Below are 12,856 nucleotides of genomic sequence, written 5' to 3'. Positions count from 1 at the left end.
CTTTTGTCCCAGAAATGTGACAGTAATGACAATAGTCCTCAAGACAGAGATGAAGGAGCTTTGTAAAAGACAACTTGGAAAGACACAGGAAGAGGCTGTCAAAGTAAATGGTCTTTGAAGGGAGAAAGAAAGAAAGGATTAAGCAGGGAAAGAAACAAATCACTTTTGACATGAAGGTGGCATCTGTGTGTCTCTCCCTACTGTTTAAGGTAGTGGTTCCTGGTCCTCAGGAAGACTTTAGTGGCATAGAGAGTCCCAAACACATTTAAAATAATGATAGGCCTGTGGACCAGGTTGGCTTCATCTGATTAATTTATTACATCATACGAAATAAAGGAAACTCATGTTTCTCATAATTTCCTAGCGTCTGAAAGTCAGATCTAGCACAGGTGTGTGAATAAGGTTGGTCCAAGAAGTCACAGAACATCTCTAAAGCAGCACTGTTTGGCAGTACTATAAGTTGAGCCACATGCACAATTTCCAAATTTTGCTAGCCACCTTAAAAAACACAGGCGAAAAGCCATTTACTATTATATTTTATTTATACCTAAAACATTAAAAATATTATTTTAGGGGTCTGGAGAGATGGCTTAGCAGTTAAGGCATTTGCCTGTGAAGGTTAAGGAACCAGGTTCAACTCCGCAGAACCCACATGCACAAGGTGACATGCGTGCGTAAGGTGGTGCATGCATCTGGAGTTCATTTGCAGTGGCTAAGGCCCTGGCATACCAATTCTTTCTTTCTCTCTCTCATAAAAAATTTTTAAAAAAAGAAAAAAATTATTTCAGCACATCATCAATGTAAAAATTATTAAGTGAGTAGAATAGGCTTTTGTAATGTCTTGAAATGTGAGCGCCTTCCACTTAGAGCACATCACAATTCATACTAGTTACATCTGAAGTGGTCCCGGCCTCATATGGTTAGTGCAACCGTATAGAAAGTGGAACTCTAAAAGGCCTTGCGTGATTAGCAATTCAAAGAAAGACATATAATTGGAAATATTTTGCTTCAGGAAATAAACTCAGCTGTTTCGGAAGATGCTGTATATTGCGCCCGGCTCTCTGCTGACAGAGCGCAGTAATGGTTGTTTTCATAGTCCCCTCCCCAGCAACTTTTAAACACTGAGGGCAAACACAGATCCAGACTCGGGGCTTGCCTGACATGATGATTAATTAAGACATATGGATGAGGATAAAGCAAGATTTCCTCCTACAATCAGTCTTTCCCTGACCTTCATTAAAGACAAAGAACATCTTAATGGATGAAGCCTTCACATTTCATAAGCCCGCACTCTGTTATTTCCTATGGAACCATTCATTAGCTTCACAAACAATGGTAGCAGGCTAATGACGGGCTGTGGTCAGAACCCCAGGGATAGCCTATGTCACCATTAGCACCTCAAGGCAAAATGTCAGTTGGACCACCTCCTTCCATCCAGGCAAGAAGACTATGACCCCTAATTGCATTCAGAGGGTTCAAGAGCTCAAGCGGTTGCAGATGGGGTGAATGGTCCAGGTTCCACATCAGCAAAGAATATATGAAAACATAAATGTAGATTAATATGGGAAGAGGTGGAACATGTGCATTTTCTTCTTTAAATGGTATTACTATTTACGGTGAACTATTTTGGGGAGGAATATTTGTTTGCTGCTTAAACCTCCTTCTTTTTTAAACTTTGGTTTTAGGTTTACAGAAAACTTGCAGTGAGAGAACAGAAAATTCCCATGTATCTTTCACCAATTTCTCCTTTTTGTTTTTTGTTAAAATTTTATTTTAGAGAGAACAAGAGAGAGAGATAGAGAGAGAGAAAGAGAGAGAGAGACAGAGACAGAGAGACAGAGACAGAGAGAATTGGTCTGCCAGTGCCTCAGCCACTGCAATCAAACACCAGACACTTTGCCACCTTGTGGGCGGGCATGTGCGACCTTGCATTTGCCTCACCTTTGTGCATCTGACTTAAATGGGATCTGGAGAGTTGAACATGGGTCCTTAGGCTTCACAGGCAAGCGCATTAACGGCTAAGCCATCTCTCCAGCTCTACCAATTTTTCTTTTTTCAAATATGTGACCTTTGTCAAAACTAAGAAACCAACATTGGCAACATTGCTCAATTCCGGATTTTCCATGAGTAACAAGATGATGACATCAACTGTGATGGTGGACGTGTCATTGTCAACTTGATTGGATTTGGAGTCCAGAAAACATACCTTTGGGCATACCTGCGAGGGTATTTTCAGAAAGACATAACTGAGGAGGGAAGGCCCACTGTGAATGTGGGCAGAACTATTCTATGGGCTGTGGTCCATAACTCCAAACAAAGGAGAAAGAAAATGGAGTGCCCACATTCCTTGTTCTCTGTGTCCTGACTACCAGTTCAGTGTGGTTAGCTCCCAGATACTCCAGTCACCATGTCTTCCCTGCCGTGATGACAAGCACCCTCTAACTGTGAGCCAAAGCGAACCTTTCCTTCCTTAAGTTGCTTTGCTCAGGTATTTTGACACTGTAAATGGACAAATGAAAGAAACGAGTAACAGAACTCGCTTTCCTAGCACGGACACACGAGCGGACTTCCACTCTTCAGACTCACATCAAGGACTGTCTCTTCAGTGAAGCCTTCTCCGATCTTGGACCCATTGAGTTCACAGTGGAGAACAAATCCCTCCAACACTTTCTGCATTGTATGACCTGCAATTTAAATGACATCCAAATGCCAGCAGAAGGAGAAAAAGGGAACCAAATATTCTCAAGGAGAAGTTATGACAGCTTTCTTCTCTTATTCCTTGTCACTTCCCAGGCCAGCAAGCATCTCTAAGAGTTTTATGTATAGAGTTCATGTTGGGTATTTCCTTTTTGGAATTGGAAGAAAACTAGGTATTTCCAAAAATGTTTAGTTTAGGAATCATCAGAGATAATATGACTTAGGTAAAGTATTCATATTAAATATTAGTTGAGGAGGAATTAAGTTCATGTGAGTTACTTCTGCCTAAATTCAATAAATATCATTTGAACAACTGCCCGATATTTGGCCCTGTGTTGAGTTCACTCTGAGGGTCCTTTAATCAGAACTCTGATAAACAGAACATTTCTCTCCACCGAACACTAGGTTCCTGCGTGACAGGAACCGTGAGAAGTAGGATTTACTTAGTCTCTCTCATGCTTATATCCTCGGTCCTTGAAACAGTTCCTACTATTTAGTAAGTGCTCAAAACAAGTGAGAAGATGACTGGATGCTACATGAATGCTAAGCATGTTAGCTTCAGGTTACTGTAACAAGCTGTCATAGACAGCTACACATGGCCAGGGTGAACCTCCAAGCCAGGCATAGTTTATGGGAAGAATGGCATTTATTTGAAGCTTGCAGATCCAGGGGAAGTTTTATAATGGCGAAAAGGAGAAGCCACTATCAAAAGCAAGAGCAAAACACCAGCAGCCAAACCTCAGGGAATGTGGGCAGACACTTTGCGTATCTTAGGTTGGACTTCTGGGTCCATTCCCACACCTTAGGGCTGGACTTTAAGATCCACTCAGTGTGACACCACATTACAAGCTTTAATAAACCTCCTGAATCAACTGGGGGATGTCCATTCAAACTACCACATAAGCATTATCTGGGATAAGTGTCTTATGACAAAAGTGTATTTAGCACACAATTGCAGAGGTTCCAGACAGTGATCGGTTGGCTCCACTGTTCTGGGCCTGTGGTAAGGCAGTGTGTCGGAGTGGGACTGCATGGTGAAGCAACTGGATTCCCTCCACAGAGGAAGGACAAGGGCCAAACATCTTCAGAGGAACGCCCAAATAAACCTACCTTTCAAACGTTCCACCCCCTGCCCCCTTTCCAACAGAAAGCCAGGACTTTCACACACGGCCTAGGAGATGTTCAAGATCCAAACCATGGCAATAAGTAGCTCTTAATCATGGTTATGTGAGGTTGTTGTCTGGAAAGAAAATATGCAGAGGTAAAATGAGATGGTTCAGGAAGGATGGAAACGATGTACTATCAAGGGTGAGATATGAAATGAGGAAATACATTCCAGCTTGAGGGACCAGAGGGACCTAGTACAGCAAGGTGGAAAATTCAGAGCATTTTGGAGACTTAGTTTGGGTAGCTCATATGGTGTGAGGAGGTGAGTGGGGTGATTGATGAGCTATATACTTGATCCAGGTGTCTGAATGGCAACTGCTAATTTGTAAATGATAACAAACACTATAATAAACCACTGGAAAAAACTGGCTTAGAACTAGAGTAGATTTACGCAAGCACATCTTCCCAAACCATAATCGATCTGAGAAACCCATGGAACTGCAAGAAAAAAAAATAATGGTAATGGCATGATATGATTTCCCATTAATTTCCTTGGTGAGAAATTATATTTTTCCTATCTGTTACACAGGAGGGTGTGTTGTGATTAAATTATAATTACTTGTCCAGTCGGCAAAACACAAAGAAACCCATCCAAGCAGTTTTGTCAAATAAGCAATTAAATAAGAATGTTCGCTTATGAAGACCGCGTTTGTTCTGTACGTTGAATGAAGAGTTCTCGGCTCAAGCAGCACTGAGGGCTGAGAACAGAAGCTGAACAGTCTGCTTCCCATGGTTAAGGACTGAAAAGTCTATACTGAGTTACCCTGCTCACTACTCTCAGAGGCCAAAGGATAAAACACGAGCATCCGCTGGGGTAGCGCATGGGGAGATGCATACTTAGTTATGGCAAAGAGACCTTTGAGCATCACATTAAAAGTCTTCTATTTCAAGACTTCCTATTGCAAAAGAATGAGCTTTCCTGATGAAAAGCTTCTCAGGAGAAGACACCCTGGGACAATTGGCCGGGAGGTGTCAGTTTATTTCCACTCCCAAGGGCTTTCTGCTGCCCTTGCTAGGAGGCTCCATGGCCGGTTTTGCCCCCTCTGATTCCAGCTGCTTGCTTGCTGAGCCCAAAGCCAGAGGCTCTCACTGCAGTCACTGCTGCCCGTGCTGTGTTTGCACATCTGTGGTGGCCTCCTGAATTGTGTTTCAGCCAGAAGCCGGGCAGCAAACGCTTCCCTGGCCCCTTGATTTGCAGTGCCACACCATTAAAGGAAATGAGATTAGGGCACAAATCATCATTCACGTGACTCCAGCCTGGAAGGCTAGTGAGATATTGCAGAGATAATTCCATAGTCACTATGGCCCCTGACAGTAATTACAATGTGACCACAGGGGATCACCTTCTAATAGGCTTTTGTTCACTCCATTCAGGGTCTGTTGTGTGCTCCAGTTTGGATAATTAAAGTTGTGTCTCAAAAGCCGCATGTGGTAGCTTATAATTATATAGTCCAGTGGAAGAGGCCACCAAGGTGACTGACACCCAGGCTGGAGGGAAGCATGGCGGCCCTGGTGACAAGGAAGAAAGAAACCAGTCGTCTCATATGGGAAAAGAGGGTCGCTGTTCATGCCACAGCATCAAAACTGCTTTATTTGTTTAAAAATGAAAATGACTAATTACAGCCCTTCCTGGCCCCATATCCTTCTCCCTCCACAGGGACTTTTCCTAACCCTGTGCTATGGTCTCCCACAAAGGAATAGTAACTGACCTGAACGAGGGAGAAAATATAAACGACTTATTTAAGTGCTGTAATGGTTTGATTATTCAGTCATTTGTGTGCTGAGTGATTTGCACAAAAGCAGAAAAAGGCCCATGCTGGAATTTGGCCTGTATCTCCCCCTACCCTGGGCCCTCACTGGAGCAAAGAAGCTGAACTTGGCCTCATTTAAGCCTTCCTTGCATTTGAGAGAAATGTGGACTTTGGAAAACTTGGCTTTGTTATTTCAGGGATACATTATTTGAAAACAAAGTCCAATGGCTGTATCCCATGGGGGCATATTCACCTAGTCTGTCTATGGCTGTCAGAAAAACAAAGGAGTTAATTTTCTACATGCATATATATATATATATATATATATATATATATATATATATATTACACACACACACACATATGTATATACATATATAGAGAGAGATATATCTATATCTATCTATCTATCTATCTATCTATCTATCTATCCAGACCCTTAAAAAGCCAGTCTCCTGGGCAGTTATAGGAAGAGGCTTTGATAATGGAGAACCTTTTCAGCCTTCTAAAATGAACCCTAGTCTGTATAAGTAGTAAGTTTGTTGTTTGAGAGAGGAACAGTTAGCGTAGGACACTTCTCATCTTAAATCTTTAGAATGTACAGAGGATTCTTGGAACATACTTCTAAATGGGCTTTGAATTTCTGAGCCTTAAAAAAAAAAATAGAATTATGCTTTTTCTAACATAAGACGCTTTCCCTCCAAGTTTTGCCAGGTAGAGAACAAACCAGGTCATTCTTTTCAATACTGTGATCTCTTTTGAAACACAGCAAATTTATTCTCCTCCCAATGTGGGAACAACGATTGATATTCAAAACGCTGCCCTTTCCTGAGGCTTTTGCCTTCATGAAAATGAAACAATTTTCGAACTGAGCACCATATGGTGTTTGTGAAGAGTGGACACGCAGATGCTTCCTAATTAAAGCATTAAAGTTTGTCATGAGAAATGGCAGTCACAGATGACTTTGGCTGGGTGCGGGCCTGGGAGGGGGCGGGTGGGAAGGGATCCCAGAGAGGTGATGAAGTGGTAGGCTGACGCCCAGCTTTGCAAACACACATGCTCTGATTGGTCCCCGGGGAGCAGATAATGGCAAGAGGCAGTTAATTTGAAGATAATTGAGAGATCTCTTTTCCTGACTTCGCACAATGAAACAAGGTGCCTGGGCCTCAGCTGGCACTTGCACTTGGGCAGGAGGAAAGGGGCCCCGAATTGGTCCAGGAAGGCTGTCCCCTCTTCTCGCTTCTCACACAAAGCTGGGAAGCCCTTCCCTGGGCTCCATCCTCCTCCCCCACACTCTCGGTCCCAGACGCACAGCAGTGTTGATTGTTTCTCCACAACAGACCATAAATAAGAGTTTCCAAAGAAGGCTATCAGAGGACGAGGGATGATCCATTCTTCTGGGAAACAAGGGCCGTGTCTCTACAAACACAACCTCACAAGACCACTGTCCCAGATGGCTGGGTTTCTGTGAGAAGGTGAATAGGCCTGTTTTTGTTATTGTTTGTTTTTGAAACCCCTTTCTTTCTTTCTTTCTTTCTTTCTTTCTTTCTTTCTTTCTTTCTTTCTGTCTGTCTTTCTTTCTTTCTTTCATGCTTGCTTGCTTTCTTCCTTCCTTCCTTTCCTTCCTTTCTTCCTTCTTTCCTCCCTTCCTCCTTCCCTCTTTCTTTCTTGACTTTTTCTTCCTTCCTTCTTCCCTCTCTCCCTTCCTCCCTTCCTTCTTTCCTTTTGTTCTCCCCCTTTGGTCTTAATTCTCCTGCATGATTCTTCCCTCTCCTTTCCATCCTCTTCCTCCCCCTCTCCTCTTCTCCCCTGGCACTCTGTGCCAAGCCGTTTTCAAATTCACAAAGCAGAGACACTGAGGGTTTTTCTCAGGTTAGTGAACACATTCACCCCCACACCTTGGTCAGGGCAGGGACTGGAGTCTGGAGGAATAGCCTTAAGCCCATGTGCACAGTGCCCCAGGCACACTGTGGATGGGAAAGGACTTTCAGTGTGTTGAGAGTCTTCCCTCCATCCTGCCACGTTCCCAGATCATTTTAACTCCCTACTAGAGCAGCTTGCCCATAAATTCCAAGAATCTCTTAAGTAGGTGGTAAAGTCATCTGTTCCCTTTTGAAACACACACACATGAAGAATTACTGGAAATTGGGATTACTTAAGTGTGAAAAAGAGTGCTGTTCATTTCGTCCCCCAGGACTGGGAACTCATTGGTAACACACATGCATGGGTAAAACTATGATCACAACACTGGAGAGTGAAAGAGCAGTGCTCACTAACTCGTTTCTCATCAGTGACATGGGAGAAACAGATCTGGCCCAGAGACAAAGAGGGATAGGAGGCCCGCAACAGACACCTGAGACGGGGGTCTGAGATCATAAAGGTACCTTAGAACCTGGGTTTACCAAACACTTAAAAAAATTTTTTTTTGTATATTATTATCCTGGTAAGTTGAATCAAGGAAGTTTTCATCCCTCCTGAGTAGTGGGTTCGTGGTGGCCTCTCTCTAGAAATGCTATCCTCAGGTTTGTTTCTGTTTTATGCCATAGATATGAAAGTCATTTAGGTAGTAGGCAAATTTACAAAAATGGAATCTGAGAATACTGAGGATAAAGTGTACACAAATATGTGTTAAAATCAAGGTCTGCTTCTGAGGTTGGTAGAAGTAGGGTTTTACTCTGCTTTCCCATCATCACCCTAGCTCTGTGTCTTCATGATACATATAGTTTTTGTATGTTATCTGTACTTGTATATAGGTACATTTACATTATATATTTATGACCACATGTTTATGAGAGAGAGAGAGCGAGAGAGATACTACCTCTTTGAAGGTTAGTTGGAGTATGGATGGTAATGAACTTATCATTTTAAATGTTTTTTGTTGTTATTTTTATTTTATTTATTTGGTAGTGACAGACAGAGAAAGAGGCAGAGAGAGAGAAAGAGTGAGAGAGAGAGAAAGAGAATGGGCGCACCAGGGTCTCTAGCCACTGCAAAGGAACTCCAGCAATACGTGCTACTTTGTGCATCTGGCTTACGTGGGTCCTGGAAAATTGAGCCTTGAACCGGGGTCCTTAGGCTTCATAGGCAAGTGCCTAGCCACTAAGCCATCTCTCCAACCCAAGAACTTATCATTTTAAAATTCAGGTCATCGCCAGCTCACAGATCTGAAGGATAAAGAGATGTGTATTAGTCACGACTAAGTTGGTGACTTCCTCATCATATCCAGAGTAAAATTAGATGCACTTCAGACACGAGATTTCCTATTTTTTGGTAACATTGCAAATATTTGGGTTATTACCATTTAAAACTAGTTTTTATAATTCGCAGGACATCAAATGGAAAAGGACAAATATTTTCTTGAAAAACTTTTATTCTAAAGGTTTGACTGTTAAAAGTGTGTCGTTTGGGCTGGAGGGATGGCTTAGCTGTTAAGGTGCTTGACTGCAAATTTAAAGGACCCAGGTTCAGTTCCCCAGTACCCATGTAAAGCCAAATCAAAAAGTGGCAACATGCATCTGGAGTTTGCAGAGGCTGGAGGCCCTGCCGCACCCATTCTCTCTGTCTGTCTCTCTTCTCTTTATCTCTTTCTGTGTATAAATAAATAAATAACTAGTCTTAAAAATTTGTGTCAGTTATGAAATAGAACTCCCAAGCTCCCCTGTTGCTGCCCTGAATACCCCTTGGAAATAGATGACCCCTTAGATGCTCATAGCATCTTCTGGAAGACAACAGTGGCCTTTGAGGCACTGAAGTTCTACCACTGGGCACTGATGTAGCTCTAAGCCCCCCTTGGAGGACATACATAACAAACAGGGACAGTGTCTGAGTCCCTGGACTTGGTTCCCTACTGGAATCCACCTAGCAGCAATTCTGGTACCTGCACCCTGAGTTGTACATACCTACGTAGTCCCTTCTCTTTATAGGACCTATAGACACACCCAAGGGACCGGGCTAGTGACAGATTTGGGAGACTCATGGACTCAGGCTCATTCAGATTTTCCCCGAGGGTTTGTTAGCAGTTGAGTTTATCACACCTGGAATCCCTTACGATCTAAAAACACCCCCTAATCTTTGCCTTTTGAACTTCCTTGGCAAACGAACATATCTGTGGGATATGTTGACCCATGTCTGAAACTTAGTTGTGACCACTTTCCACATGTAAGACACTCTCTCATAAAATATACAAATGTGTGTATATATGTTCACATAAAAAATATAAACGCTGGATATCATTGAATACTGTGATCCCCTTGACCTAATTGACATTTTATATTGTCTTCTGTTGTTTCTATCCTGCATTACATTTATGATAGGGAAAAGCTATTAAATATATTGGCTATATATTCTCAGACTATTACAAAATGTTAAATAAGTATGAGTATAAGTTTTATTCTCTTTACTATTAACAGAAAGTGGCTTTTTGAGAGGATATTTTAAATTTATTTTTCTACTATTACTAGTATTTACAAGGAATGATAGCAAAGTCACCATATAATGAACATGTAGACAAATATCAGTAAATTTGGGCTGGAGAGATGGCTTAGAAGTTAAGATGCTTGCCTGCAAAGCCTCAGGACCCATGTTCGACTCTCCAGGTCCCATATAAGCCAGACACACATGGTGATGGAAAGTACAAGGTCGCACATGTGCACATCTGGAGTTTGGGTGCAGTAACTGGAGGTCCTGGCTCACCAATTCTCTTTTTCTCTCTCTCTGATTAAAAATAATCAGTAAAGCCAGGCGTGGTGGCACACAACTTTAATCCCAGCAGTTGGGAGGCAGAGGTAGGAAGATCACCCTGAGTTTGAGATGAGCCTGAGACTACATAGTGAATTCCAGGTCAGTCTGAGCTAGAGTGAAACCCTACCTTGAAATTAGAGAAGCAAAACAAAACTGTTCTATAGATCGGCAATAACTAGCTACAAAATTAAGTGAGAAGGTATCACATGCACAAAACATGCCATGTAATAAATAGCTAAAATAAGCAATGTGTGAGACCAGTATTAATAAAGTGATAAAACTTTATTGAAGGCTATAAAATAAAAATTGAATATCCCAAGTCACATTCTAGATGCCCAAATGGCAATATTGCTTGTCATAAATATGTCAGCTATTCACAATTGGACCCATAATTGTAAAACCAGAATGATTAACAACCTTGTGAGATTTCTTTGCAAGAAATTAGAAAAAAAAAAGTTTTTAATGCTCTGCAGATACTTAAAAATAAACCAGAGCAAAGAGCAGCTAAGCTGATGTTGAAAATAAAGAAACACTTCGGGCTCTTGTCAAGATGGCACACTGTCATGGCTGCTGGGTCCCTGTTCAGATAGCAACCCTACAAAAAGCATGAAAGTGGGCTGGAGGGATGGCTTAGCAATTAAGGTGTTTGCCTGCAAAGCCAAAGGACCCAGGTTTGATTCCCCAGGACCCACGTTAGCCAGATGCACAAGAGGATGCGTGTGTCTGGAGTTCATTTGCAGTGGCTGGAGGCCCTGGCATGCCCATTCTCTGTCTCTCTCTCCCTCTTTCTCTCTGTCAAATAAATAAGTAAATAATATATTTTTTAAAGTATGAAAGTAAGAAGAAAGCATAGATTTCTGGAACCAACTAACCACCACCAACAACAAAAATCCTTGCATGGGGGGAGACCGAAATCTTATCTCTGACTATCTGTTGTCTGTTCCTGTCTGTCTCTGTTTCCCCCTAATGACAAAAACATACATTCTTCTAACCATGTTTTTTTCAAATTCCCAAATTGGGAGAATTTTCATAAGAAAAAAAAAAAAGCCTTCTGCTAATGCTACTTTTTTTCTCAGTAATTTAAAGATGTTAAGTAGATATAGCTTTAAATATATTAATTAGGGAATAAGTGGCTGAAAGTAAACACAAGCTGAAAGTTCAACTCACAAATTGGGTAAAAGATAATAAAGCATTCCGATAAGTAAGGAGGAAGGAAATGACAAATATAAATACAAACAGAAAGTGAATAAAGAGCTGGAGGGATTGCTTAGTGGTTAAGGCATTTGCCTGCAAAGCCAAAGGACCCAGGACCTACATTAGCCATATGCACAAGGGGGCACACTCTTCTGGAGTACATTTGTGGTGGCTGGAGGCCCTGGTGCACCCATTCTCTCTCTTTCTCTCTCTCTCTCTCTCTCTCTTCCCCTCTTTCTTGGTCAAATAAATAAATAAAAATAAAGTAAAATGTGGGCTGGAGAGATGGCTTAGCGGTTAAGCGCTTGCTTGTGAAGCCTAAGGACCCCGGTTCGAGGCTCGGTTCCTCAGGTCCCACGTTAGCCAGATGCACAAGGGGGCGCACGCGTCTGGAGTTCGTTTGCAGAGGCTGGAAGCCCTGGCGCGCCCATTCTCTCTCTCTCCCTCTAACTGTCTTTCTCTCTGTGTCTGTCGCTCTCAAATAAATAAATAAATAAATAAATAAAGTAAAATGTATGTAGGCTTCCTTGTCTGTGAGGGTGCACACGCATGTGTGTGTGCGTGTGCATATAGAGGTCAGGGGTGGCTAGTGGATGTCTTCATTGATTGCTCTTCACCTTATCCTTTGAAAGCAAGTGCCTTTAATCACTGAGCCCTCTCTCTAGGCTCACCTTATTCTTTTTTTTTTTTAAATTAATTAATTAATTTATTTTTTAATATTTTTTGTTCATTATTTATTTATTTATTTGAGAGCAACAGACACAGAGAGAAAGACAGATAGAGGGAGAGAGAGAAAATGGGCCCACCAGGGCTTCCAGCCTCTGCAAACGAACTCCAGACACGTGTGCCCCCTTGTGCATCTGGCTAACGTGGGACCTGGGGAACCGAGCCTCGAACCGGGGTCCATAGGCTTCACAGGCGAGTGCTTAACCGCTAAGCCATCTCTCCAGCCCTCACCTTATTCTTTGAGACAGGGTCTCTCATTGGGCCTCAAGCTCACCAATTAGGCTAAACTAGCTAGCCAGTAAGACCCAGGGATCCTTCTGTCTTCACCTCCCCAAGGCTGGGATTTATAGACCTGCACTGCACCCAGCTTTATGTCATCCCAAGGGAACAAACTCAGGTCCTTATGCTTGTATGACAAGCACTATGCTCACTGTTTTATCTCCCCAACCTCAACGTTGATGCCTTGGTTAAGATGGTATCTGCTATACATCTCCACCATAGAGCTACTAGTTCCCCCTTTGCAATTAATGAAGATTTGGGGTAGATACACTGAGGCTGTACAAACACCTATCTTGTTGTTT

This window comes from Jaculus jaculus, chromosome 14 (assembly GCF_020740685.1).
Source record: "Jaculus jaculus isolate mJacJac1 chromosome 14, mJacJac1.mat.Y.cur, whole genome shotgun sequence".
Taxonomy (NCBI): domain Eukaryota; kingdom Metazoa; phylum Chordata; class Mammalia; order Rodentia; family Dipodidae; genus Jaculus; species Jaculus jaculus.
Note: the sequence above shows the minus strand (reverse complement) of the source record.